The sequence below is a fragment of the Elephantulus edwardii genome, unplaced genomic scaffold (assembly GCF_000299155.1).
Source record: "Elephantulus edwardii isolate Elephantulus edwardi_28Jun2011 unplaced genomic scaffold, EleEdw1.0 scaffold00048, whole genome shotgun sequence".
In the NCBI taxonomy this organism is placed as follows: Eukaryota; Metazoa; Chordata; class Mammalia; order Macroscelidea; family Macroscelididae; genus Elephantulus; species Elephantulus edwardii.
The window spans coordinates 2652831-2659234 of NW_006399798.1; positions in this window are offsets into that span (position 1 = coordinate 2652831).

Sequence of the window (6404 nt, forward strand, 5' to 3'; positions counted from 1 at the left end):
AGCCTCAGAATCCTTGCCTCCAAGGAGCCACCCGGTTTAACCCTCTCCAGGATGAATCTGTTTGTTTTCCTAGCAGTCCATGGTATTCTCAATACTGTTCTCCAGCACCACAGCTCAAAGGCATCAATTCTCCTTCTATCCTCTTATGTGCATCAAATGACATGTAAATAGTTGACACTCACAGCCTGAAACATACCCACAAGTCCTCCCTGCTCGCTGTCTCCCCCACCTCAATGTTTTTCATTTCTTCCACCAAGTTTCCTTTTACTAACACAGCTTTAGGTATGAAAGTGAATGCTGCAAGCATACGTCGCAGGAAGAGAACTAGTAACATGCAGAATTTATCCGGAAATGTTTCTTTCCAATTGCCCTAAGAATCTTTGTATTTAAACATTTATTCTGAAGGAGTAGTTAATGCTGTTGTCAGGTGCCGTGGAGCCGGGCACGACCCATAGGAACCGCATGAACCACAGATCTGAACTCTGTCCTGTCCTGTGCCATCCCCACGACCTCCGACACACCAGAGCCCACTCCTAGTCAATGCCGTCCCTCCTGTGTCAGTCCACCTGGTTAGAAGTCTTCCTCTCTTTTGCTGACTCTGCGTATGATGTCCCTCTCCAATGAATAGCCTCTCCTAGCAACATGCCTGAAGAATGAGATGGAGTTTTATCATCTTTGCCTCCAGAGAGAACTCTTGTCACTCCCTCTCCAACCACATCTGTTTGTTCTCCTGGCTGTCGGAGGGACCTTCAGGTGCTCTTCTCCAACACCACAGCTCAAAGGCATCAGCTCTTCTTCTGTCGTCTTTATTCATTGTCCAGCTCTCAGATGCACAGCAAGTGACTGAAAAGATCGTGGCCTGGGTACCGCACACCTTACTCGGCTGATTAACACAACCAACTGATCCAAGCAGCATTGCAGCTGTGGGCTGCTGTGCGGACTCCCACTCGCTTCCCCCCTGTGGACAGAGCAGAACTGACCATGGTGTTTCCAAGATTACATCTGTGGAATCAGACCGCTTTATCCTTCTTCCACTCATATGACCTAAATATATTAAATTTTTGGTGGAAATGAATTGACAAAAGGTTACATTTTAGTGGCCCCTGTATGTTTGAATGACCTGCCTGGGGCTGCACTTTTCCCAGCTCGTTGGTGTGGCTGTGGACGAGGTATCTGTTATCCGAGGGAGCACTACTATCGGATGGGTATTGGATGAATGTTACTTATTCTTTGAGGTGAGTTTCAGATCAGTCACATCTGTTTCTTTTAAACTTTCATGGTGTGCACTGTGAGAAAACTTGTTTATGAAAATTCATGTGTGAGAGTGAAATTGCTTTGTGCTTTTTAAAAAACATTAAAGTTCTTTAGTGTCTTAAAGGCCCCACGTCACACAGTATCCTGTCACAGAGACAAAGCACACACATCAGTCTCCTTCTAGAGAAGATTTGAGGTCCCCTGCGGTGGTTTATTGTGTGACTAGGGCCCCTCCCTCCCAGAAGGACCCCTTCCAGGTAAGGAGAGGTGAGAGGGTCCTTCTGGGAACATGTCCTGCACCCTAGGCGGGCACTGGCTCCTGCTGACGTCCTTCGGAGATGTGGGCCAGGGCTCCTTGGGTCCAGCAGTGACCATGGGGCCTGGACCTGTGGAGGACTGCGGTGGCCTGCAGTGCCTGCGTGGACGTGGGTGAAAGGTGGCGCCCCTGCAGGTCTCGGGAGGTGCCTGTGTGGTGGTGTGTTTATGTGGGTGCGTGAGTGTGTACCTGGGGTGCCAGTGGGAACCTGGATGTGATGTCCACAGTGGGCCTGGTGTGTGCTTGTGAGACGGGTGAGCTGTGCGTGTGTGGGGCGGGTGTGTGAAGTGTGGGGCGTGTTCCCCGCGTGTCCTCACTTCCACCTGGCTCCAGGCTGAGCCTGTGTGTACCCTGGAGGTGGGCCAGCCTAGTGGAGGGAGGTGGGTAACCATGGCAACACATACTGCACTGTGCGTGTGGGGGAGGGGATACTGATTGCTGCTAAGACCCCCTGCAGAGCGGATCTAGGATGGGGCTCAGCACTTCGTGGGGACCCCTCTGGACGGTGCCCAGGCGAGGTCAGGTGCTGCCCGCCTGGGGGGCGCTGTGGATTGCATCCTCCCCAGCGAGGGGTGGGGGAATAATTCCAGCCGTCCTCTCACGGTGACGTGCCATTTCCCGTCTGACCCTTGAGCACAGCATGTGAGGCTACAGGAAAGTGGTCAGCTGCAAGGGCCCCCATTTCAGAAGAGGAGCCTCGGTTCTCACAACCAGGCTCCAGCCGAGAAGGAAGGATGAGACTCTGTCCCAGCGGGTCTGTGACCAGCAGGTGACCCCGCCCGGTCCTAGGGACAAGGAGGATGGACAGTCCCTAGAGATCTCATGGCTCAGCCGGAGTCTCGGGTCCTGGGGGCTCAGAACACCTGCCTGGCGGTTCCTCAGGTTCTCAGAGGTGGGGGCGGGGCGGGCTTGCAGCAAGCCAGGCTCTGGAGGAGGGGCAGCTGGGGGACAGTCCCAGTGGAGACCCCTGTACTCCCTCTCCTTTATGTCCTGGCGCAGTGACCCCGTGCTGCTTAAAACTCCTTTCATCCTCCAAGGAGTCAGCAGCAGCACCCAGGAATGGGAGCTCGTCAGAAACGCGCCTTCTCAGGCCCGCCCTCCCTTCTCTGAACAGTGGCCACATCCACTAGGGAGGCCTCAACTCAGCTCCTCAGTGCCCACATCCCCAGGCCTGGATCTGATCCTGGGAAGCTGGAGGGAGAATGGGAGGAGACTCAGAATGCCTCCCACTGCAGAGCTGAGAAAAGGTATCCAGATGGGTGCATGAGGCCTCGCGGGAAAGTCGCCTGGCTTCCACCGCGCTCCTCACCGCCCAGCGTCTCCACAGGCCTAGGTCAGTGACCACTTTGGGCTGTCGGAGGCTTGTGTGTGGACGAGGTCCTTGAGAGCAGATAAGCCCAATGGCACTTCCTTCTTCTTCTTGTCAGGTGCTGGTGAGTCAAGTACAAACCACAGGGACCCTGTGACCAACAGATGTGGCCCCTGTCCTGTCCTGCGCCACCCCTATACTTCCTGTCACACTAGCACCCACCGCAGCAGTCACTGTGTCAATCCTCCTGGTCGAGAGTCTTCCTCTCCTTCGCTGTCCCTCCACCTTTCCAAGCATGATGTCCGTCTCCAAGGAAAAATCTCTCCCAGTCACATCCCTGAAATATGTGAGACCAAGCTTTATCATCCTTGCCTCCCGGGAGCACTCAGGCTGCACCTTCTCCAGGACATACTTGTTTGTTCTCTTGGCCGTCCATGTTCAGTATACTTCTTCAACACCACAGTTCAAAGGCATCAATTCTTCTGTCATCTTTATTCATTTTCCAGCTCTCAGATGCATAGCACGTGATCAGAAAGACGATGGCCTGAATCAGATGCACCTTAGCCCTCAAACTAACATCATTGCTCCACAGTAGTTTGAAGAGGTCTCTAACTGCAGATTTCCCAGTGCAGCACATCTCCTGGTTTTTCGACTGCTGGTACCAAGGGTGTTGATTGGTGATCCAAGTAAGATGAAGTTGATCATTTCAGTCTTTTCTCCATCCATCATGATGTTGTCTATTGGTCTAGTGGGGAGAATTTTTTTTCTTGACACTGACTGACACTTCCCTAGAAAGTAGAAAATAGGAATATCACTAGAGCCAGCAATCCCCTCCTAGGTATAGATCTCAAAGAAATGAGAGCGGCCACACCAGCAGACACGTGTGTTCCATGTCACTGCAGCACTGGTCACAACAACACAAATACGGAGCAGCTGCAGTGCCTTCTGATACAGGGAGAGCACGCACAGGCACGTAGCAGGGCCCCGGGCGGAGCTAGAGGACAGCGAGGGACTTGTGGAACGCTGGACAGCGTGGATGAACACTGTGCGGACACTAACGGACACATGCTGCCTCAATCCACGGTCAGGAGATTCGTAGCAACGTGTTGACAGAATGAAGCAGGGTTTGGCGGTCACCAGGTCACAGGCCTGGGACCGGAGAGGATGGAGAGAAGGAAGATCAGGAATCAGAAAGCAGACACGTGATGAGCTGGGTGAAGGGAGGGTGATCCAAGATGAGGGAAGACTATCAAGACATCATTTAAGAAAGGAAGGTGCAGGGGAGACAGACAAGGCACGCACACGCTCGGGAATGAGAGACGTTCGGGAATGAATGGACACACGGGCAGGTGCGGATGAGGGGAGGGGTGACACCCCAAAGGAAAGCAAACTGAACCCCGAGCGCTGCAGCTTGTTCTGACGTGGCCCCATGCGTGTCAGCGGCCTGTGCTCCGCCGCCTCTCAGTGGCTGGATGTCTGTGTGTGGATCACCAGGCCTTTCTTCCTAACGTCTGCAGACCATGCCCCATTGTCTCCGAATGCAGTGGGCACCTCGTCTCAGCAGGGGCTCTTCCCTGGAATGGGGCTTTCTGCATGCTGATAATGAAGTCCACTAGCTGTTCATGGAAACGCCAGCTTTCACTAAGAGTCTGCAATGCAGCCAGCCTCCTCGGGGCAGGATGCAGGCAGGGTGGGGAGCTGGCTGCAGGGGCTTCGGCAGGATCAGTGGGTGTTCAGTGCTGCCTTTCAGAAACTTCCCCAGCTGGCCAGACGGTTGGTAGAGAGAGGGCAGGCAAGGGCATGTGAGTAACTGCCAGCAGGTTCTGCACTGCTACTCAGTGGTCATCTTCCTTCTAACTATTCTTTTCTTACCCCAGGTTTCCAACGGAGAGCATTTTTACAAAAGATTGCCTGCAACATCAGTAGCACTCAGTACAAACGGAAGGGAGCACAGAAATAAACTTAGAGAAACCAGGGTTTAGTCAATTCTACCCCAATCCTGTCGCCACAGAAGCCCTGAGCCTGGGGCTTCTCTCCAGGCTCCAGGAGAAAGATGTTGTCAGATTCAGTGTCATTGAGGAGGCTTGGGGTGAAGCTGAGGGGTTGGGGGGAATGCAGGACATGCTCTCAGACACACGGTAATGATCATGGTCTTTTCGTGACTCCTAAACCTGGAGGCAGGCAGTGTGAGAAGCATGCAGATGTCACCTCACCTAATCTGTACAGTGACCTTGCGAGACAGGAACAAATTCGGTCCCTGAGTTTACAGCTGAGGCCCAAAGGGGCTGAGCCACTTGTCTGGGGTCACAAGGCAGGGAGTTCCTGATGCCTGTGAGTCAAGACTTGAGCCCTGAAACCCCAGAGTCACACTGCTGGGACAGCAGAGCCCTCAGCTGCAGACGGGCCCAGCACTGGCTCCCCATGTGGGAGGCTCCTCTGCCCAGAGTTCAGTCGCCACCAGGACTTAATCAGCGGTGCCTTGAGTCATGGAGCACCTGCCAAACGTGGGACAAGTCAGAGGCTGCCTCCTTCCTGCTTCTTCCCCGCTTCACTCGCCTTTCCTCTCATCCTCTTTCCTCCTTTCTCTCCTCCCCTGGCTTCCTTTTTCCTTTCCTGTTTGATGAAGCCAGTGTGACTTGCAGTGTCTGCTGGCCTGGTCCCTGGGAGTGGCAGAGGACGGGAGTAATGCTCAGAGGCACAGGCTGAGGGGGCCTCACCTCTCTGCAGGTGTGGCCTCACCTGGGACATAGCACCTCCTCCCCTCCAGTGGGTGGGGCTGACCTTGGAGGCCAACGCTGAGCGAGCCTGCTGGTCACCCAGTTGGCAGCCATTCAGGCCAGGTGGGCTGAGGCCTGGGCCTGCTGGCTGTGACTCCAGAGAGGGGTGCGGGCAGTCCTTCCAGGAAAATGATTCAGTTCCAGACCAGAGAGCCCACAGGCTGCCTGCAGGGCCTCTCAGCAGCTCCCTGGTCCTCAGGCAGTCCTAGGCGTCCCTGGATCTCAGCCCTGGGCACTCGGTCAGCAGCCGAGGATGGCGGCTGGACCTGAAAGCCCAAGTGGAGCCAGACACCCAGGAGGGATGAGACAGATTAATGGGTGGGGGAGTGGGAGGATTCCCCAAGACCCTCTTGGGATTTTAACCACCTCCACTGCTTCCTCTGGGGGATTCCCAGGGACCCCTCCAGGCCACATGCCCTGAGAATTAACACATCCTTCTGAACCTCGCAGTTGGTCTCCTCATCCCATTTCTCAGATGAGGACACTGAGGTTCTGAGAGGGTGAGTGTCAGTGGAGAAGCAGACAGGTGGCCCCAGAGGTGGCTCATTGTTCAGGATGCACTGATGAATGGGGTCTCTCTCGGAGCCAGGACATGTTCTGAGCCTGGGCGTGGGACACACTGCACTCCCCTCCCTGCAGAAACACACATGAACATGCATTTTTTTAATATTTAATTTTTTTAATAATTTTAATGAACATTTACAGAGAATTTGGATTTCCATTCATTCATTGCTGCACTTCTCTACCT